The sequence below is a fragment of the Carassius auratus genome, chromosome 2, assembly GCF_003368295.1.
Source record: "Carassius auratus strain Wakin chromosome 2, ASM336829v1, whole genome shotgun sequence".
NCBI lineage: Eukaryota > Metazoa > Chordata > Actinopteri > Cypriniformes > Cyprinidae > Carassius > Carassius auratus.
Window position 1 is genome coordinate 13534417 of NC_039244.1, and position 24430 is coordinate 13558846.

Genomic DNA, 24430 nt, shown 5'->3' on the forward strand with positions numbered 1-24430 from the left:
AGAATATAGAAAATATAGAAAAAAATTAATGTTTAAAGAGAGGGACAAGGTTTAGAAATGGCTCTCCTCGGGAACAGACTGTGCTACATAGTCCATTTGAGAGGCAGACAGTGCCATTTAACAAGCTGTGAAATACAGTAGCATGCAGCAACAATTATATATGCACTTTACTGGTTGAAAATTGTGCTGGCCATGTAACAAACCAAAAATGGTCCTGCCCACCAATGAATAGAAGATGAATACAGTGTTCTAACAGTTCTTGTTTTGTTGTTCTCAAATTACACTCCAAAATGTTTTTTCTACCTCTATTATATTATTTTTTCTTTTAGCTACAAAAGTTGTGTCTAAATCTGACAGCGCTAGTATCAAACGCCATAGAAAGCTTTGTACTTTAAAAGCTATTCTCTTTGCTGTGACCGGTTTTGGAAGCGTGTCATTGTTCATCCAAGTGTTTCTGAAATAGGCACTATTGACTATTTATATGGATTCCTCCCCCAATCATGCCTTAAGACAAATGAGTCCATGTCTAACTGTCTCTTTGGGTCAGGACATTGCCACATTAACTTAGTCTATGACATGTAGCGAAGCTATAAAATGGAGAAGCTCTTACTTGGAGGTTAGTGTGGGCATGGGGTGAGAAAATTGGCTTGTGGTGACTATGTGACAGTTGAAGTCTTAGGAGAATATGGACCATAGAATTTCAGACATGACTGGGACTAAACCCTCCATGCTCCTCTCCTGAAAAACATCTTCTCCGGCAACTGATGCCTGAAGGCTGAACAGGCTCAGCTGAACATAACAGGCCCATTAGCTTTAAATAGACCTGCACACTTTGTCAGGTGCCTGTATACTGAATGCTCTTTATTATCTGTCAGGAGAGATGAGAAGAGACAGCCAGAGGGAAGCTAACCACAAGTGTGTGGATGCATAAGTGTGTCTTCCTCATTAGTTGTGTGGTTTAATCGCCTGTGATTCATTAAAACTTTACAGCTAAATAGCTGATCCTGATGTATATCCTGATAGCTGATATAGATTCTCTTTAATGGATCGAATTCATACTTTATAGAAAAAATTTCATAGAATCTGTGGCAAGCGTTCAAAGAGTTAGTGATGAATTACAGACGAACCGTGTAATATGGTTTCTACCTACATGCAGAATGATTGGTGAGTCATGGCAGTGACAGTTTTAGCAATTATATCTCACCTCTGCACTGATATAACTGTCTATATGTAACTCTATATTTATCTAAACCTTTTCAATGTAATTTGTCAGTAGGTTCACTGAAGCTGGAATTTATTGGTTGGATCTGACATAGAGCCAAGCTGGGGCACCGCTATGGTGTCTGGGCTCCCTGAACAGCATATTAACTCAGGCCCCCTCCACGATCGCCCTCTCTGGTTTCCCTCGGTAAAAAAATTCATGTTCCAGGGCCCCTCTCCCTCATTGGGTCCTTGGAATTGTCCTAACTTTCACACCTGTTACAGCGCCCCTGGATCCAACATAAAGACAATGATCAGTTTGGTCAGTCTCTTCCCTACATGCAATTTATTTGTGCTACATACAGAATGACTAATGACTATTACTAGTTGCTGAGCATGGAAATTCCAAGCATTCTTTTGAGATACTCGTCACCAAACGACTGGCAGAAATCCAACAGAGCTCACCATCCAAATAACACCCTTCCTACAGTAAAGCATGGAGATGGTAATATCCTGTTATAGGGGTGTTTCTCTGCAGCAGGGACTGGAGCACTTAGTGGAGACATATCCCAACAGATTAAAGGCTGTAATTAAAGTAAAATGAGGTTCAACAAAATACTGAAACAAGTGGGTGATCCTTTTTCCAACTCAATGATTCAGTTTTTTTTTTTTCTGACATGTTTGTGTTATATCTTTCACTTGGATATTATAAGTTTCACTGAGTAAATACAGCTGGATAAAACAAAAACTGTGTCTGTATTCATTTCAGGCTGCAAAGCAACAATATGTGATTATTTTAAAGGCGGGTGATTATTTTCTATACCCACCCTATAAGCTTCACAAGAAATTTACATATTACCTGGCTTGCTCTTCAGCCATCTGTTTGAATAATTTTCAGATTGCTTCACATATAATTTGGGTGCACTGAGGAATATATTCAGGTATGAATGTAGCTAAACATCTTCCATGAATTGTACAGTGCATGTTTTTGGTGCATTATGTGCATTAAGATCCTGTTTATTTAAGATACTGAATTTCATATCTGAAAATTGTATATACATACATACATATATATATATATATATATATATATATATATATATATATATATATATATATATATATATATATATATATATATATATATATATATATATATGAAGAGTTCAGATGCAAAAACCTCTAAATGCCATCTGAAATTTTCATCTAAAATTAGGATTTTTATCAAGGTCCTATGCTTAGGTTGAGTCATTTTACTTTAATTGTGATGTGCAGGTCCTTTTCCAAGCTATTAAAGTGAAATAACTGAATATAAATATAGGAGCCTGATAAAAATCCTAATTTTAGATGAAAATTTCAGATGGCACTTAGAGGCTTTTGCATCTGAACTCTTCAAATATATACATATATATACATATACATATATATACATATATATACATATACATATATATACATATATATACATATACATATATATACATATATATATATACATATATATACATATATATATACATATATATATATATATATATATATATATATATATATATATATATATATACATATATATATATATATATATATATATATATATATATATATATATATATATATATATATGTATGTATATATATATATAATTATAATTTTTTTTTTTTTCATGTCTTTCGCAAATGTCTGATGGTCTAAACTGTCAAGACAGTTCCGTATTAAACATATTATGATGACAATTAAAGTTAATCTAATATTCTGTCATTCTATCTATCTGTCTATCTAGTTCCTAGGTAACCTGTTTCTGGTACGCGTTTATACATAGTGTCACCGTTTATATATTCCCGCCCAGCGCGTATGTGAGGACCTGCCCTGTCCACGGTGACGGTCACGGTGTGCTGGTGTAGCTCTGCTCATTCTGCACGGGCTGCTGTCAGCACGCAGAGTCTGAACGGCGAGGCGTAACACTGTTCTCCACAAAACCGTGTGTTGACACGCTAGACATGAAACTGTCGCTTTGGATATCGGACTGTCCTAAAAGCCCAGATGACAAGCCTTAACCCAGAGCGAAACGGTATGTGTTTGTTGATCTATCGAGTGTTTTAGTCCTCGTGAATACTTGCCTTGTATATTTAAGTAGAAGTTACGCGTGGTTGTCAAATGAAATGTCTTCGTGACTTCAAGGGAAGGGCTGAAGTTCAAATAGACTTTATTATCGAAGTTGGTTGTTGTGGAAAGTCACGGTCGGTTGTTTTAGAGACGATATCAGACAGTGTTTGAGTTTCATACATGAGATTGTGGAGTGATATTACCGCATCGCCTGTGTATTAAACTCACGCGTGCAGTAAACTGATTACGGTACACGCCTGCTTTTGTTTGTACTCCGAAGACACATTAAATCACGGTTGTTTGTAGGTTCACTTATGTGCTGTGATGTTTGTCACTTTCACTTGACTAATGTGTTAATTTACCAGAATCAAAGAATATTTAACTTCCTTGTCACATTTCTCACAGTTACAGGATCTAGAGCTGTAAGATGAATGTGGAGCATTTTCTTCCTCCCCTCAAGCTACATAGTTATGAACAGTTTCATAGTTTGCTTTTGGATGGAAGGGATAAGCTTTTGTTTTTGTTTTCAGACTGTTCATCTAAATGCTTATTTGGCTGAGGTGCTGTTTAACTCATTCAGCAGGAACTGGCACAGCACTATATCCTTTGCATCTTGGAAAGATCAGATCTCTGTCATGCTGTCTTTATAAATATCCCGGTGGGGTCTCTCTGCTGTGGGTGTAATTGGGCATCCCGCCTGCACTAAATGCATGCCTGTCCTGCCTGAGTGCAACCTTGAGCTGTGCTCTGTTCTTTGTCACTAGCCTGATAACTTGACAGATACTGAGACGGCTGGGCAGTCTCGGGATCGTTTCCTCTCTAATTAGCCCAAAATAGCTCTGGATCACAGCTATGCGCTCCCTTGCATTAATCACTTCCTAAGTGCTGGAATTGATCGTTCTGGGTCAAACGCTGCCTGTTGTCCTAACACATAATTTTTTCCTCCTTCACAAGATTTAGAGTTATTCAGCGGCACAATATGCAGAAAATACACTTCCTAACTGGCATCCCGAGAGTGAAGTCATTTGGCACCTGATTTGATTCCTCTCCACACATTCAGCCGCTCTGGGACTGCACGGGTCTGGGTGGCTGCCAACGAGCCACAGTGGAGTGCATTGGTGAGGTTTTGGTCAGCTGTGGTTTTTATGTTCTTCCCATTGTACCCCATCCCCACTGCTCGCTATTGACCAAAGCTCATAAAATGCCACATGAAGGCCAGAGCTGAACCACTTACCCCTACAATAAGGCTTTTTTTGGGCACCTCCTACAGTATTTGTGTGTGGTCCTGCACAGAAGTCTGTCCTTAGTCCCACAAGGCTGTTTATAGAGACAAATATCATTTGAAGTGACACATGATAGATAACAGTAGATCACATGCAATTTGATTGTGACTATATAAAAAAAGTTTTGAAGAATGGTTTTAATATACCTTATATATTTTAATATATATTGAAATGTAATTCATTCCTGAGATGGCAAAGCAAGATTTTCAGTAGCCATTACTCTAGTCCTCAGTGTCTAATGATCATTCCTATTTATTCATTTATTGATTTCAAACTGTTTTAATAAAATAAACAGGACATTTAATTTTAAAACGTGGTTCGAAGGGTTTGAAATGGACCCAGTCAGTGGCCTTTTGCATTGCATGCTGGGCAAGCATGCAGTCAGAATTGCGCTTACTCGCGAAGGCTTGCACGTAGCAATTTTCGAGGCATGCAATTATCTTGCTTGCACAGTCAGTCTGCTTCCTCTCGTTTTTTGTTTTTAGTAAAGCAAAGCAAACCTCGTAATTTTTAGAAACATTCACTGGGCCGTACAATCTATTTCTGGGTCTTGCATTTAGGCACTTTGTTTAACAACTCAAATTAGACTACATTTTAAGTAGAGGGAGGTCAGGATTTTGAGATCTGTGAAGGTCTTTTTGGATGTAAATAGCTTTGGTCACTTCGTGCCTCGGAAGTAGTAGACTGTCATTGAAGGAGACACTTGCATGCTGTAGGTATAAATGGTTGTCCCATCATGTAGTGCAGGAAGTGACAGCTGGACTTAAGTGACTTTCTTGGAGGCCACACCTGAATAAGATCCTCAGTACGAGCAGATGGCACGGACCATGAACCCCTCAAACTCCCGGGCCGTAGTGTTTTTTGCTCTTACCACATAAGTTGAGTACCAAAAATTCAACAGGGGCTGAAGTGATTGGATGTTGATTGCATGTCCGTTTTTGATTGTTTGTAGCTGAACAATAGCAATTTTAAATGAGATAATATTTAGATGCATGGTTTGAGTTATTTGTCCAGTGTTAACAAGGTGACATGTATTGCTCAGGCATTATTTTTTCCAGCCACGCTCATAAACCACCACATACCCGCTCCATTATGAGCATGACATCTGTAATGACATGTTAGGATTACAACACAGCTTATGTTTATAAACCAAAATGGCTTGGTAAGCACAGCATGTTTACATCAATGAAAGACACTGGTTCAGGGCCCTTCTGTGAGCTTCTCTCAGCAGGAAACCCTCATTGAATGAGCATTTTATGCTAATTAAAACGATCACCTCGGGAAGGTTAATGTCGATAATGGCAGCAGTCTCAAGTGCAGCATTAGGAAAACCTTTTGGCAACTAGTCATGTGTCCATAGAGACTCTTCATTTGCTCCTTTCACCTGTTTACTTCCATTCAGAACACTAGAATTTCTATGCCACAGCCATTAGAGATTGTATTCAGAAAACGAGCGTTCCTCCGGGGGACGGCTTCCCAAGAAAGCTCCTGATTCTGAATATAGTTCAATTTAGATGCAAAAAAGCTGTGTGAGGCCCTGCTCCTTTTGCTGTTATTTCCATACAGCACAGACAAAACACTGCTTTCTGTGCCCTGAATAAAACTAGCTGCTCACGACTTTGAGTGTGTGCGCAGCACAGACTCGCTGCTATTGGAGATCTGAAGCTTGCAGAATAAGACGTGACAGCTTTCTGGTGATACCCGGTGGAATTGTGGGGTTATGATCAAAATCTTTCGGAAACCATAACAACAGACCTTAGCAAAGCTCAAACATTATTGCAGTTTCTGTTGAGTTCTGCATGGCCATAGTGTGGAATCTAGATAGAGTGTGGCAGACGGGGATTCGGGGAATGTATTCCCTGATGTAGACGGAGTGTTACTGAGGTTGAAGGTCCTTTACCCACAGTTCTTTACAGACTTGTCTTTTCACAGATGCATGTGGTGCCATGCAGGAGAGAGAAGAATGCTGGTTAAGTTTGCGTACTGGTTGGTCAGAGGGCAGAGTGTTTAGATTGGAGACTTTCCATCATTCCAGTTTCTGCAAGGGAGGCTAAAAAGTCCTGCTTGAGAAAATGCACGATTTGGTGTGATCGTCAATGAATCGTGTTTCACACACATTTTGTGTTCGTACCAGTAACCCATAATAGTAACCACAGAATAAAGAAGTAAAACAAAACATTTCTCACAAGTCCATTTAGTATTTGTTCTTTGGCTGTTCACACTCTTGAAATGGTATAAGTCTCAAGCTTTGTTAGATGTAATCTATGAATTATTTATGACCATTTTGTATTTAAAATGTACTCGCTTAAGATTTTTGGCATACGCGCATTGCTGTGGAAACTCCTGCTCATAACTCATATAGGGCCTTATCTTTTCAATCTGGTGTGGTTTGGAAAGTGTGAGTGCAGAGTTTCACTGCAAGCATTCAGATCGCATGGCAGGTGAGGGAAAAATCAGAAAACCGTTCCCTGCAACTTATTTAAAACTCAGGCATTGCCATAGTAACTGCTTATCTGTTCTAACCTAGCGAACATCTATAAGTGGAGAGCGGTATTCCTGTGATTCAGAAGATACTTTTGAGCTAATGCAGGACGCTCAAGTGAAATGCGAAAGTGCATGCCGCATGTTTACGTGCAGCTAATGAAGAGGTGAGTCTGTCATACTGAGAGGAGGCTTTCATGAACCGTAATAGATATAATCTGAGCCGGTGAATGATGGACATCTATTTGGTGCTGCAGAATTTTATGACTAATGACAGTCTGTCTAGATTACTAGTTAGCTTGATTACTGTTATGTACAAATCAGTGCAAGGTTAAGCTCCCGTCTCTTGGGAAATGTTTGGCTGCTTGAGTAAGTTGCTGACATATCTAATTATTTTAGCTCTGCTGCAAAACCAAGCCATCATGAGCGCACACCTGACATGAAGTCTGTGCCAAAAGTTGGCCTCCTAAAATAACTTCAGAGTTTCGACCAAATTTTAAGGCAGCATTGCATGTATCCTTCATGAAGAAGACAATCCCAGAGACAAGCTGGGTAAAAAAATTATTCCAAAGCTGCACCCAAAATGGTTTTCTTTCCTACTATAGAGTAGTATGTGCAAGGAGTAGTGGGTCCGATTTCACAATATTCATAAAACAGTAAAGTGACGCAGCTGATGGTGTTACTGTATGTCACTTGTAGTGCATCCAGATTGGATTTATACTATATTAATACTGTATAGAACATACATTTTAATTATTGTGAAGTCATTTAAAAGAAGACTACTCAGTGTGGAATTTTGGATATTTTTTGTGCAATTTTTGCCATTATTAATGGTGTCTGAAACCATAGTTGACATAATTGAGTACACTTGTTCAAACCCATAATGCACCGCAGTAACAAGTACACTCAACAGCTAGCCGCAAAAGAACACTTATTTACTGAATGAATGAATTTCTGCATCTTATCAAATGGCATCCACAGGCCTTCTGCCACATTTACTGAATGCGCTCACTCATTTTTTGTTCACTTCTTCAAGTGTATTAAATTAGTAAAGTAGGGAAGAGTGAATGAGGTTATGAGCGAGATTTCAGATGCAGTCTAAGATGACAAAATAGCAAATGAAAAGTCTAATATTTTAACCAGTATTTGTGAGTTCTATGTATTTTTATGCTTACGGTGTCACACAATTTGCAGAAAAGAACATGCTTTGTGAACACGCAGGTTGGTCATTAGCTTACCAACATGTTTATACAGACATTTCAAAATAAATGAGTATGACAAAAAGCATGGCATAATGGAATCGGTATGTCCTATCTTGTCTCTTGTGATGGTATGGTTTAATAAATCGTCAATCAGACAGTGGAGATCATTGTTTTGTCAGTGTAGTTTCATGTTGCAATCAAGATGTTCTGTGTGGTGGATGGCCATTTCCACAAGGCCATGACACTAACTCGTGTTTGATGCAAATGACAAAACTGTCATTTGAAACTCAGAAGTATGTATTCCTTTCATTGCCTTCAACAGTAACTTAATCCTCAGCTTGGTTTCGTTCTAAAACAATACCAAACTAGGGCTTGTGGCTTGTTTACAGGGTTCCTAGTGACAGGTCTTTCTCATAAAGGCTACATTATGCACATTTCTGGAGCGGAGCCCATTGCCCGAGCTCCTTCATGCTCACAGCGGGATGTGTTTCCTCGGGGCAGCTCTGGTGTGTCATTGCACAGGCCTGTATCATGGAATGCAGCAGGATGAGTAAATGTCCATGTGCTGAGCGGCAAATCACTGTCCGCCACTCTAACACTGTGCTCTTTTGTGTGCTCTTCTCGGGCATGGAAGCAAAGACATTCTTCCAGTGCCAGGAGCGCTGCCAAGAGTTCCACAGGAAAATTAGAAAGGAAGGAGGGCAAAACTGAGAGTCAACGAGAACAAAGCTATTGTGTGGCTTTAGTTACATGCCTCTCTTATTGCTCTGCTTGAATGGCAGAGAACGTTGTAGTTTTTTATTTATAAGGCCATGTTAAATGTTTTATGGAAGGCGTTGCCTCTAACAGTGGGAATCAGTCTCTTCTGGCACAATGGGTAGGATGCTAAATTGGGATTTTTGAACTTTACAATGACTATGAGAACTGATAGAATGCCAGTAAATGTTTCTTTCTTTTTATATTATGGAAAATCCTGCACTAGGGTGAGTCCATGTGAACAGCAAGCATGTGGAATAGTAATACCAGAGAGGTGCCGCCCTATTTCCTTGTTTATTTTCTTTCTAAGCGTCACCACAAGTGAAGAACACAATGATTGGTGGATACTAAGCTATTTAGCACATGCAAGGTTGCAGGGTTGTTGGAGGTAATTCAAACTAAAACCATGAAAATGTTACTGGAAATAAAATAAACTTCCACTAAAATAAAATATTACAAAATTTAACGTTTTTATTTTATTGCCAAGGAAACATTTCTTGTTTTTGTTTAGTTGATGTTCTAAAATAACTAATTTTAATAAAACAGTATAAAACTATATAATAAGTATATAAAAACACAAAAAGTTACTAAAACTAACTAAAATGTAAATTAAAAGTCTAATAAAAAATATTAATATGAATACAAACTAGAATCTCAATGATACTAAAATAACACTAGGATGGGGTGGCTGATATGGCAAAAATATCATATCACAATTTATTTCTGGAAAATCACAGTACACAATTTTATATTGGTTTTACTGTTTTACAAGTTGTCTGATCAGTCAAGCTAATTTCCCATTTTAAAAACAAAGCCTTGTAATGTAACGAAATCTAAAATAAAAAATTTGGCCAAAGTGGGTGAAGATAAAAAGATAAACTCTTTTTCATTATTTTATCTTTGTTATTAAAAATAAGAAAAAATGTACACATTATACAAATTAAACAAACAGTGCTTTATTTTACGAGTACAGTAGGTGTATTTAGCAGTAGCATTCAAAAAATGTAATTAACATATAAAATAAAACACTATATACACTTCACCTTATAAATTATACATTGATTTTTTTTTTAAAGCAACTGTATTGAAGTTCTTCTGTCAAGATCAAAAAGAGTTTCTTTCTTCTGTTGAATATAAAAGTTGTTTTGAAGACTGTGGGTAACCAAACAGTTGCTAGTCCCCACTGACTTCCACGGTATTTTTTTATTTTTATTAATTCAACAGTTGCTGGTCCCCACTGACTTCCACGGTATTTTTTTATTTTTATTAATTCAACAGTTGCTGGTCCCCACTGACTTGGACAGTATGTTTTTATTTTTATTAATTCAAGTCAATGGGGACCAGCAAATGTTTAGTTACCCACATTCTTCAAAATATTTTTTTTCTGTGTTGAGCACAAGAAAGAAATTAATAAGTTTAAATGAGGGAAAAGAAAAAACCTGAGAGTAATTAATGACATAATTAACTTTTCTGGGTGAATTATCCATTAAATGACAGGTGTCAGTTCTTAACTGTTTACTTTCACTTTAGGCATAACCAGCTGTGTTTATTTTTAAACCTTGTGTTTTTTTTTTGTTGTTTTTTTTTTGTTTAATTGTCTTTTTATTAGTTTTGATATTTATACACAGGATGCAAAAAAATGCATAACAGAGTCAAGTAATCAGGTGCTGTTTGACAGGCTTTTTGTCAGAACAGTGCACAAATTAAATGTTTAACTGGCATGGCTGTAAAGCACATGCAAATAATGCACTTTTGTGACTGTGATTTAAGTGTAGTGTTCTGTGAGTGTAACAAGTTAACATTTAATGGGGATATACAGGTGCATCTCAAATTAATTAGAATAAAAAATGTAAAAGTAAATTTATTTCAGTAATTCCACTCAAATGGTGAAACTCGTGTGTTAAATAAATTCAGTGCACACAGACTGAAGTAGTTTAAGTCTTTTGTTTTTTTAATTGTCATGATTTTGGATCATATTTAACAAACACCTACCAATTCTCAACGAATTAGAATATGGTAACGTGGCAATCAGCTAATCAACTCAAACCCGAGCCTTCAAAAAGGTTTTTCAGTTTGGTTCACTAGGCTACACAATCATGTGGAAGACTGCTGATCTGTCAGTTGTCCAAAAGACAATCATTGACTCCCTTCAGAAGGAGGGAAAGCCACAAACATTTATAGCCAAAGAAGCTGCTGTTCACAGAGTGCTGTATCCAAGCATGTTAACAAAAAGTTGAGTGGATGGAAAAAAGTGTGAAAGAAAAAGACGCACAACCAACCGAGAGAACTTCAGCCTTATGAGGATTGTCAAGCAAAATCGATTCAAGAATTTAAGTGAACTTCACAAGGAGTGGACTGATGCTGGGGTCAAGGCATCAAGAGCCACCACACACAGACGTGTCAAGGAATTTGCTGAACCACAGACAACGTCAGAGGCGTCTTACCTGGGCTAAGGAGAAGAAGAACTGGACTGTTTCCCAGTGGCCCAAAGAGCAAGTTTTGTATTTCCTTTGGAAACCAAGGTCCTATAGTCTGAAGGAAGGGTGAAGCTCATAGCCCAAGTTTCTTGAACATTCTGTGATGATTTGGGGTGCAATGTCATCTGCTGGTGTTGGTCCATTGTCCAAGTCACTGCACCCGTTTACCAAGAAATTCTGGTCAGAAGAATTTCATGCTTCCTCCTCCTGACCAGCTTTTTGAAGATTCTGATTTCATTTTCCAGCAGGATTTGGCACCTGCCCACACTGCCAAAAACACCAAAAGTTGGTTAAATGACCATGTTGTTGGTGTGCTTGACTGGCCAGCAAACTCACCAGACCTGAGCTCCACGGAGAATCTATGGGCTGTTGTCAAGAGGAAAATGAGAAACGAGATCAAAAAATGCAGATGAGCTGAAGGCCATTGTCAGAGAATCCTGGGCTTCCACACCACCTCAGCAGTGCCACACACTGATCCCATCCATGCCACGACGAATTGAGGCAGTAATTAAAGCAAAAGGAGCCCTTTGAATTGTTTGGTTTTTGTTAAATGTGAACCAAAATCATCACACTTAAGAGAACCAAAGACTTAAACTACTTCAGTCTGTGTGCATTGATTTAATACACAAGTTTCACAATTTGAGTTGAATTACCCAAATTAACTTTTCCACGACATTCTAATTTATTGAGATGCACCTGTATGTCACGTTGTGTTATTGAGGTGGAGGCACCAGAACTGCAACTGATAAAATATGTGCTGTAGGATGATACTAAGATATTTCTTCAAAAGCAGATCGTGGAGAGATTTTAATTGTTGAAATCAGGATGTCACTCACCCCTACAACCCTAGGGGATTTGTTTGGTGCTTCTGCAGAGTATGACCTTCTTTTATCATCTCATTGGCCACAATACTGTGTACCTTTGAATCATACTTGGACTGGAAGGAAACAAAACCTAGTATGATTCCTAAATCATTCATTTGATCTATCCATCCCCGTACAGCCTCATTGGTTTGCCTGGAAAGCACTGCAGACATGTGAAAGTGTTGTTGTTTAGAGCCTTCCAGCAGCTGTGGAAAGGACAGGGGTCGTAACAGTTGCCCCTCCTTAACATGTTAATGGGAAAGTGCTGTTCATGCATTTGTTTGCTCTTTCTTCACCCTTAATGGTTTCGCTGTTCTGTGGGGTGAAACAGAAATCATAAATCAGATCTGGCCCTGGGGGAGAGTGAGAGGACAAAAAACAAGCATGAAAACTTTCATCACGTTCCATAAATGCGGGTCATGGCGGCTGCTGATGTTTATGAACGCTGCCTGCCTCAGACACTGATGGGCCTGATGCCGGGATGGCTTTTAGTCAGTTGTGGTTTATTGATTGTTGGATAAGAGTGGATGTTAGCTCTCAGACTGAAGCCATGCTGAGGTGGTCCGTGGGCGTCGAGATGGAGCTCAGGGTGGCTGTTATTCGTTCTGCCTTGCAGGCTGGTACGCACAATTCCAGTGCATGTACAATCAGTAATGACACCCCTGTGTACTATAGAAGAGCCACATTGACAGACAGGGGAAACAAGCAAAATAGTAATTGTAGCGTAGCTCTGACATTCCAGTACTCAGAAGAAAAGTAATAATCAGTTTAAGCATTACAAACGTCATTGCTGTTGGAATTTTACATTCTAACTTGGCTGCCTGATGTTTTTTTTTAAATTTCTAAATGTGTGTATTTTGCTAATTTAGATTTAAATTTAGGATGAAAAACTTTATGCTGAAGGCCTTGTAGCTACTTTTTCAGTCAAATATTTAGCTTTAAATGGAAGATAAGTTATCGGGGATCAGCTCTAGGTTACCGGGAGGACTATTGTCAAAAGATGATGTTTTTTCCGTGAAAGTCTATTCTTGGTATTTGGGAGATAATTTTTTAAATGTTAAAGTAAAAAAGACTAACAATAGTGCTAAAATAATGCAATACTACTACTAATAAAAACACTCTAAGTTCTGACAGGCTGCTTGGCTCATGAATATGAATCATCGTCTGTGTTCACTCAGACTGATTTACTGCTGTCAAAAGGTGGACAGTTACAGGTGAGTGCTAGCGAATGAGATTAACGCTTGAGCATTAGTTCCGCCCACTACTGAAGAAGCTATATTTTTCTAGAAAAGGCTAAAATAATGAATAACTCTTAACAACCTCCATCATTTTGAAAGTAAACAACAAAATATAATTTACATGTTGTGCATAAATTCTACATGCTATGTTGATTTGCATATTTTTGTGTTTTGTTTATTTGGATGCACATAAAGACTTTATGCTGAAAGCCACTTTTTCAGATAAATGTCTAGCTTTATATGGAAGAGAAGTTCACATTTTTGCCCAAAATAGCTATTTATGAAGTCATAGGGGATCAGCTATACCCAGAGGACTGCTGTCGAATGCTGATGTATTTCCTGTGAAAGTCAATGCGGTGTTTTCTTGAAATGTAAATGCAAAATACAGCCTCATTACTGTCAGACTGGTGGGCAGAAAGCTGACGTTTGTTTGTCTGCAGGCAATAAACTTTTGAGCTAAGGCAAATATTTTGGAAAGATCTTAATGATTGTTCATTGGAAAACGCCCTGGTCGTGGGTGGGGTTCCGAGCAAGGAACAACACTGTAACATAGTGAAGGTTGCAACATGTCGACATGACTGTAATATCAATGCTCCTCTGCTAATGAGGGGAAGGTACAATGCTAAATATGCCAAGTTTATACTACCTTATGCCTTGTGCTATCAAAGCCTATAAGGGTTTTGTGCAAATGACTATGCATTATTTAAAAGACCTTGGGGCTACATGTGGCCAAACCTGATTAGTATTTAGCTGCTTGTGTTTTTATTTTTACCCTATTTATTCTGGTGCATTGCTAAACACAATAACACACTTCCTTCAGGCTGCTTTTAAGTAGTTTCCATGGCTACAAACGCTCTTGCAGCTGGATGGGCAAAATGAGCAGAGAGCATGGTCGTTAATGTACTCCCAAACACCCCTCCTTCACTCTTTCTCTGCTCTTTCCCAAAAGGTTTTGTTTTGGCACTGTAGGGAGGGATTTTTGGGAGGTTTAAAAGTAGAGGAAGTTTGATTGCACAGATGTTGCACCCCAGCACAGGCGTGGCCTAACTGGAGCGCCCTGGAGGAGCTGAATTGAAGAGATGGGTAGATAGAAACACTTCTATATGCATAGGGAGCAATTGAGAGCCAGGTAGAGATGTTGGTTACAGAGAAGATCTAAGATGGGAGAGTCCCAGGTGAAGCTTTGGTCGGAAAGCCTTTGGTAAATGCATCAAGATCATGTCAGGTTCATTTGACAAAGCAAGGTATGTATTCACTCTACTTTTCATCTTACACCAGAGAATTGTCATGAAACTACAGAGATGTTCTTTTTGCTGCAGTTAATAAAAAACACTTGAGGATGAGATTTGGATGTGAGGAGAGGAGAACAAAGTAACGACGGAGAGCCTGGATTTACTGTGGTTTGAAATGTGAAGCATTAATAAGGTAAAAGATATAGGAAAGCTTTACTTGTGTAAGACTGACTCGTGTATCCTTTTAGTAAACAGTAGACATTTTAGAATGAAAGTTCTGTTGTAATTTACTTTATTATTACCTTACCTTATACATTTTTTTTCTCATGTAATATACAAAAGGAGATATTTTAATCTATATTGTTCAAAGTATCTCTGAGCTCTGAATCTCTGCTGTTTTCCATACAGTGAGGGCCTTGTGTGACCATCAGGGATCCCAGAAAAATAGAAAACCTTAAGATATTTTTCTTAACGTTGTTACATTATTTTTTTTCTTTAGGCCTGGAAAGGACGTAGAAAAGAATAAAAACTTAAAGTCATGTAAATGTTTGTAAACCTAAATTTATCATTGTGTATCATTTTAAATATGTTTATTCAAAAGATTGGTTCCACAAAACAAAACAAAACAAAACAATTGAAATCAGCCCAGGCCAGCAATCTCTCTAAAATGAAAATAAATCCGTAATCAGAAATGACTGGGAAGGTCATGGAAAAATCAGTGAAACATCATTGATATTCATTTGGTTAAAAAAGATGAACCTTTGGTCATGAGCAATCTCCAAAAAGGACAAATTTGCAATATAAAAATAGTCCATGTGACTCATTCTGTCTTGTGTATGATGCTGAAATACCTAATGGGTTTATTTCACTCCAGACATCTAAATATGCAGAGTTTATGGATTCACACCCAGTCTTTAGACTGAATGATACAGTCAGTCCTCTTGTAACCTCCCTGGGTGGGTCACTAATGGCTGTAAATTGTAATTGTTTTCTAACCACATTATACAAGGAACTTTCCTGTAAGAGCTTGCAATGAAGGGTGTAAAAGGAATGAGCTTTTGCTCATTATTGAACATCCCAAACTGTTAAACTGATGATCTGTTTGTGAGTCAAGCTTGTCATGGAAAAAAAAAATCAGCATTTGCTTTTCTCTTTTGTTTTGACAAGATTTGTTGCTAGTGTTATTGTTAGCTATTATATCACATGTATCTACCAAACTAGGTCCTATCTATCACACAGAGTTTAAAATGGGAAGGGGCTATATTTGCATCTTTACCTTGAGGTCATGTCAACACTGAGCTCATCAGAAGGTTTCCAAAAATACAGACCTGAAATAGGCCCATCCTCTCCGAGGTTACAAGTTCAGTAGCTGCTCCGATTGTTTATCAGAAAAAACATATTTAACATTCATGTGAATCTTATGAAAACTTTCAAGATGTCTGGGTTATATTTCACCCACAAATAAAAGAAATTATATTATGTTTAAAGAAGACTACGCCTATTTTCAGAAGTTAAAAATAGACTGTACACTGAAAATAATTTTCACTTAGAAATGGACGCTGTTAGTAAATTTCACAATTACAAAGAAACAAGAAGTAACAAACTGAATTAAAAATGGAATTCTGAAGTACAAAGACCGAAATAGTATTTTCTTGTAAAACAGTGATGACATTTCATGACATTAAGCACATATTTAGTAACATGTAATATGTTATTCATTCATCATAAATTAATTTTATTATAAAATATAATATTTATACATACTCAGATAAAAAAAAAATGTATTACCCCCCCCAACCACATATTACATTAATGATTTTTGGTGAAACGTGTTGTCATGAACTTAATGTCACAATGCAAAGAAATCTTAATTTAGTTTATTTCATTTTGCTAAAAGTGTGGGGATAGAAGTCTGGTCTGGTCAGTCTGTTAACAGAGATAAACAAACCAAAGGGCTAAACGGCAAAAAAAATAATCCTTTGATCTTCTGGGATTTATGGCACTGACAAGAAAAAATATATCATGGGTTTGCACCTACACAATGTTTTTTTTACCCCCTCTTTGTGGCACTGAGTCAGGGGACAACCTGGGCTCTTTGTGGTTGTTGCATTTGTATGTGCATTGTTACCTACTCATACTGAATTCCCAAACTCAGTATGTTTCAGTGTATGTAAACAGCTAAATATATCAACGTGGCATAAGCAAGCTCTTATATATCACTCTCTAGAGTTCTAGGTATGGAGTTCTTCCAAACTACATTGATTTATTCTTTTTACGGCTATTTTTATAAACGCATCCACCCAGTCTGGGTGTGCAGAAAGAATGAATCAGCAATTGTGATTTCAGTTGACGTGTGTCTTAATGATGTGATGAATCATTTTGTGAAGTGATTTATCCGTCAATGCTACAGTGAGTGAAGCTCTGTAATGGCAGAACCGCATCTGATTCTGAACTAATGCAACATTGCTCAACGTTGGCCGATGGCGTCTGAAATGACTTTTTAATAACATGCCCATTCGAAAGTCCTGTTATATGCTGAGTAAGAAAGGCTGATGAATTGAAAGATCAGATTTTAAGGGAACACTAACACAGCAATGGGTCTAAATCATTTTTCCATCTTGTTAGAAAGGTTTTGGTTTAAAGTAGGACACTAGTCCGATGAGTACATTGTAAACTGATTACAGTGATTCACTTCATGCAATAGAGTGGTTAGTGGTCTGCTGTTTCATGGTGTCATGTAACACTGCATTGTGGGTTGAATTAGTAATTTTCAAGGGAAAAGCAGTCTTCACACAGTCCTAAGTGTACCATTAGATTAGTCTTCTAAAAAGGAGCAGATAGACAGTGGAGGGGAAAGTGGTGCACATAACGTCTGTCTTTCATTTAAACAAAAAGCCATTTCTTTTCTTTTGTAAAAAATGTTCAGTTGAATATTGAGAGCACCTTCTGAACTGAATCCGTTTTTTGCTCTTTATTCCACAGGTAGGAGTATGAATCTTCTCTGGACTGTGAACGCTGTGCTAGGCTAGAGCTGGACTCAAATAAACAGGTAATGAATTGAAGGAGCAGGTTGCTAAAACTAAACCCATGTGATTGTTGACAGATGGTGCTTGTTTGTTTTCCTGCCTAGTGTAGAAGAAGTGTGTGGTGGAATTTTTTTTTTTTACTTTACTTTTCTACAAACATAATGCCTGGAGAAAGTGTAGCTATTACCTCTGCACCACTGAGCCACAAAAGCACCATACCAAACACTATGTGTATGCTCGGACAAAGTAATCATCTGTATTTTTTTTCTTTTTTTCTCTCCATTTTATAAGTTGGTGAGTATAGCATTTCTGACAAGGGGCTTTTACATGCCACTGAGTAAACTGAAACATGGCAGTAATGACACGGCTTACAGCTCTCACTCATATTCAGATGAAAAAACTCTGCAAAGACGTTAAATCATTGCCGTAACCTGTAAATCAAGGCAGCTTTGTAGAAACCTCTGCGTAGTCCACTTCAGTGTAGATCATTGCTCAGAAACGCACACGAGTCACACTTATTGCAGCGGTAAAACAACCTCACTATCTGGCCTCAGTCTCATGGGACATTCTCAAGGAGTGAGGTAAGACTGACCCAGGAAACCTCCCAGCATTTTATTCTTTGGATTATTTCTCTTTATTGGAAAAAACTGTCACCACTCCCTCTTAGTGTTATTCCCTTTAAAAGAAAAGAGCCAAACAAAGCACTGGATCAAATTTAGACTAATGTGTCTGCACACATTCCCTGGACAGATTGATAGATTTAGATGTTAGATATAGATGGAGATGACTATAGATAGAAATAGATATCTATGGATATATAGATGAGAGAGATGGATGGAGATGGAGATGCATGTATAGACAGATAGTGATTGATTGATATAAACATGAACAGATAGATGGATAGATGAGGTGGATAGATAGATTTTGAGATGGATGTAGATAGAGGAATAGACAGACATTTGATATATAGATGGACTGTGTTGTCATTTTTTTGTGATGAACAGGAAAGACCTCAGGCTTGCTGACATGTTTGATTAATTATATATATTTTTAAATTGTGTAATTTCAAAGTGGAAGTCTCTTTCCTTAGTATTTTCACATGAGTCGGTTGGCATGTGGAAGCTTCATTATATAAATACATTTTTTAATGATTTGTCACACAGAAATCTTCTGCTCTTATCTGTGAAAAGTTGTTCATGAAAAAGTAACAATATAAATTTGTAAAAATTCAAGAAAAACAGTGGCGACTGTTTTTCCTTGTAATTGTGATCTTTATATAGAACTATAGAAAAAACATTTCTGGTTACTAACGTAACTTCATTGAAGAAGACAATCCTCGAGTGAAGCAGGGCAAGACTCATGCTCTCACAGTGAGAGCAGTCTTCCTCAGTGGGCACTCACTGTGCCCGTCTAAAGCCACCTTCATGGCAAAACATGTGAAAGAGCTCTGCTGAAATGTGCTCCTTGGTAATCTGCTCTAGGAAAAAGTGCTCTTTGTGTTTGCCAGATGGTTTCAGGGCAGAAGCACAGAGGAGGAGGGTCTTTCCTCTGCTGTGGCTCTTCTAAGGTGAGTAAGTGGGCTGCTTCTTCTTTTCTATTTCCAGAGTCCAGTGAGGAGATGATCTTTACACTGAAGGACAAAATTGGGACAAAATGGCATTTAGAGCAGACTTGTATTCGGCTCTGCCCATTTTGGCAGGATGAATTGCCCTTTGTTTGTGCAGCTACATGAACCGATAGTAAAAAGGAGTTTCCCCGTAAGCATTATACACAACGGGAGAGACCGTTGTGAAAGAGAACTTTATTTATCCCACAATTATGAACTTCATTATGGACAATGAGCTTCCATAATCATCAGTTATTTCCTAATCGAATGTGTCTCAGTAAAAGACAGTTACTATCAAATAATGGCCAATGGTGTCCCTTAGCAGGGTAAGAACTGACCAATTAATGGCATAATTTTATTGCAGTATGCAAATCATTTGTCATAAATCGCGGCTGATGGCCTTAACCACATGTGGAGTTGTATTCGTCACACTGCTTTGAGTTTTCCTCTGATCCTCTGTCTTAATCGCAGGTTTGCAGCAATGCTTACTTTGCTCGTTTGGTAGGGACACTTGTTTTGAAATATTGAGAACATGGATCTTATGAAAACAGTGCCAGCTGAAAGACTAAATGTTTCTTTTAATAAATGCCTTCACTATTATTTTATAGATGTCTGTGACTTGCAGGCATAGAGGCATTTCTTCTACTTCATCAAAAAAATAAAATAAAAAAGAAGCCTGTCCAGACCTTAATTCATGTTTTTTTAACTTAAGTAAGTCCCAAGGTCTTTACTCTGTGTGGCTGTCTAATGCACAATCATGCATGAAGGGCGTAAACCCAATGTAAGGATTGAGTTTGTGAAGCTTGAGTGAAAACACAAGTATGTGGTTGGAGACTATGACTATGTCTGTAATTCGAGTCGAGTACGAACAGCTCTCAGTAATGTTCAGTAATCTCCATGTAACCCCACGGGTTTTGGGGGATAGCAATGGTGATGTTTTTCCCTGAAACGTAGTTGGTGACTTCATTTGTTTTTGCATTTAATGGTTTTATGTAACCATTTTCCAATTAGAACAGTTTTTGTTGCAGGGAAAATGACATGACACACGACGATCCCATTCATTTTTATGATTATTTTGACCCTCTCCCCTATTATTTGCATACATCACCGCTATTTTTAATTGATGGAGAGGTGGCACATAACAGAGGTGTTTGGGTTATGGGGGCTGTCAGACTAATAAATCACAGTCTGCACAGATCTGCCTCATTTCCTGTCTCCTTAAATCCCTCAAAACACCAGAACAAATATATATAATCCTCTGAGAGACTGCAGTTACAGAAGCTCTCAGCCAGAATGTGCAGATTGACCCACTTCTCCAGCTTTGACCAGCAATCACTATTTTTGAGTTTACTCAGTGTTGGGAAATCACTAACTAAAAGTAGCGACTTTACTAACTTGAGTACATTTTTAGTTGCATGACTCTAGAACCAAATAGCTTTCAAAATAAAATGGCTTTTCCAGTAATAAACTTTGTATGCAACAAGTAACAATGTTCACGCTAGTGAATCAACTTTTTTATTTGGCTGCATATTTAGTTAAATGCTGCTTTTCATGTCTTTATAAATATTATGTTTATTGGTTTAATTTAGTGCACATGTATTTGGTTCTGTTTATTGCTTTATTTATTTAGATAGATAGATAGACACACATATATGGTCACCTTGAACTTCAATTTAGATTTTAGTATCATTTTATTTTAATGGCATTTTATTTATTTATTTTTGTGGCTGCATATATAATTTAAATAATTTTTGACATGGTTATATACAGTATATGGTGTTTTTCCAATTTTATTGGTTGCATTTAGTTGAAATATATGGATATATAAATAAATATTCTGTTTATTTATTTCAGACATATAGACCTACAGGGGCCCCTTAAAAAGCTTAATTATTTTGTAGCCTGTAGTCTAGCTAATTACTTATTCAAAAGTTTAGCTTGGCTGTTACTTGCTTTTAAACTGTTATATCGAAGTGCAGGATTACACATTTAAACCTAAAAATACTCATTATTTAAAGCATCAACACCAAGTCATGTGAATCTACTCTGTCTGACTGTACGAAACTGTAATGACACTAACTGAAGGATTGCCAGTTCTTCATTTGACTTTGAGGTTTGAGAAGCAGCAGCGCTTGGATTTACTGAAGGCAAACCACACTTCTCTGTTACAAAGTGCACTTTAAAACCGAGCTGTCTCCTCTAAGAGTGGCTTGTGACGTTAGGGAAGTGGAGCCACCCTGTCTCCTTCAGACAGCTGAGGATGGATGTGTGAAGCCTGTGTGCTCTCTCCTGTATGGCGCAACCTCGGCTCTAAAAAATAACAATATTAAATACATTAATTACTTATTAATGCTGTTAATTACAAGTAAAATAAACATTAGCATGTACTGTAGCCATAACAAAGGGCAGGTCTATTACACTTGCACTGCAAGACTTAATTCTCAAATCTATTTTAATGTATACATTGCTATGCTTATCATAATGTCGAACATATGTGAATGAATCACTTATTTACGTTGTGTTTTTTACTATGTTGGTTACAATGACGCGATTTTCAAGCATGCAGAGCTCAAGCTAAACAAACTCTGATGTATCGAGCGGAATCTGACTTAAAAGCCTCTGATTGGCTATTGTGTTCAGGTCAGAGTTCCGTTTCTCCCAAGACGGTAGGCGGAGATTATTATGCAAAGTGTTCCTAGTGACGTACATAGAGATGGGCAAAAGATTTGCAATCTATAATGACTCGTTTCAGCGATTCAGAGTCGACTCCTTACTTTAGAAGCCAATAACTTTATAAATCTTGTACTTTTTGGTTTAATTTACTTTGCACATTGTTTACACTGATGGACAGCTACATCATACACTGTAATACAGGTAATTTTTTATTTCCCATCTGTGTGGCTCTTTAATGTACCAATGCTTACAAATTCTTACATGCTTACAAATTCTTACATGCTTACAATTGTCATTAAACTTTCAAATCATATGATCATGCACTTTTAAAAACCTTCAAATGATTTTGACAGATGGTTTACAATGATTAAAAGCTTCATTAATAAACCATTAACAGACATTATATCAAACTTAACAGATCATACGACAATAATTATAAATGTCATTAAACCTTTAATTCATACAATCATCCACTTTTTAAATTTTATTTAAATGCTTTACAGTCCCTCCAGAAAAACGCGATTATGCGATCGTTTGATTTAATGCATAATCAGCCAAGGGCCGCATATTTTTGCGGGGGTCGTATTTTTTAAAATACGCCGCACTTTTTTCTGGAGGGACTGACTTTAGTATAGGGACCGCTTCTCAGTATTTGCTAGCTGCTTATTAGTATGCCTGTTATTAACATATTGGCTGTTTATTTGTACTTAAAAGGCACATCTTCTGCATGACCATATTCTACATCCCTAATCCCACCCAATATACATGTATAAACTTAACTACCTCACCAACTATTAATATGCAGCAAATTAGGAGTTTGAGGCAAAAGTCGTAGTTAATTATTTGTTAATATAAAGAATTGGATTTCAAAATAAAGTGTGACCGCGATCTGGTTAAATATTACTCACTGTACATTTGATAATAGCTAAATGTTTTAGATGATGATATTTGCTCATTAGGTGAAAGCTGCTTTACAGAGAGGCGTGACCGTAATGAGTCTTGTGATCAAGACATATGTCGCTCATAAAATCAGGGAAGTGCTTTCCAGGAATAGAAAGGTTTATGGCTCCATCTGAATTAAAGTATCAGTAATAATATTAAGGCACCCATGATCTCCTCGGAGAACTCCAGAAGAAAATTATAATCAGCCAGCTGCCTAGAATAGGCATTTGAGTCTTTTACCATCTATGGTACCAATTATGCCTGAAATAAAATACAAATAATATGATGGGTCCCAATTTATTTAAATTTGAGTACAGACCAGTGTTGGGCAACTTACTCTGAAAATGTAATCAAATTACTGATTACCGATTACTTCTTTTAAAAGTTATCATGTTACTGTTCTGATTACTTTAAAAAGTAATTAGTAATTAGTTACATTACTTTTTTCTCCATGAAATGTATGAAATCCCAGCATACACGCTCCCGATAAATATGTTAAAGCAATAATAATAGCTGCATGATTTGGCAGATTGCCAGCAAATAGCGCTGCATTTATAATCTCTAAAAGACATCTCAGTTATAACACAATAAATACAATAGTACGTTATACTGTGTTTATAATGTTCTTATAGTCCCTATAAAAACCTTGACCGAAAGTCATAACATAATGCATTTTTGTCTTTATGAACATACCAGTCAGTGTACAAACCAAAGTTTGGAAAAATGTCTTGATTCCTAAATTACCATATGTATGGCCAGTTTGTGTTAATTTATATGATCTCATTTATACGTTATAATATTATCTGCTTACCCCTGAGAGTTAGGGGTGGATGCTTGCTTGGGCATTTATTTATTTATTATGATTTATTTTTTCATAAATCATACAAATTTAAATCACCAAGTTAATACGATAACATCATACCATCACCATAACATAATACTGGGGCGGCAGTGGGTCAGTGGTTCATGTAGGTTGTCTACAAACCGGAAGGTTGGTGGTTCGATCTCCGGCTCCACCTGACCAAGTGTCGAGGTGTCCTTGAGCAAGACACCTAACCCCAGCTGCTCCCGACGAGCTGGATGGCGCCTTGAATGGCAGACACCGCAGTTGGTGTATGAATGAGTGTGTGAATGTGAGGCAAATTGTAAAGCGCTTTGGATGGCCATGTGGTCTGTTGAAAGCGCTATATACTGTAAATGCAGTCCATTTACCATTTAAAGTTTTACCATTTTTTTTGTTTTAATTCCAGGTTGTTACTAGTGCTGTGCTCAAAATATAGATATGACGATGCATCGTCACAGATATTTGACAATACGTATATCGATATAGCAGGCCCTGTATCAA

General features: G+C 37.3%; 1 protein-coding gene across 1 annotated transcript in view; it reads left to right on the forward strand.

The window, feature by feature from the left end:
* Window positions 1-3074: 3074 nt before the first annotated feature.
* Window positions 3075-24430, forward strand: part of LOC113116485 (serine/threonine-protein phosphatase 2A regulatory subunit B'' subunit alpha) — a 72131-nt gene continuing 50775 nt past the window's right edge. Inside the window, exons 1-2 of the mRNA XM_026284679.1 lie at window positions 3075-3271; window positions 17821-17887. The gene's annotated coding sequence lies outside the window, so the exon portion shown is untranslated. The remainder of the gene's footprint in view (window positions 3272-17820; window positions 17888-24430) is intronic.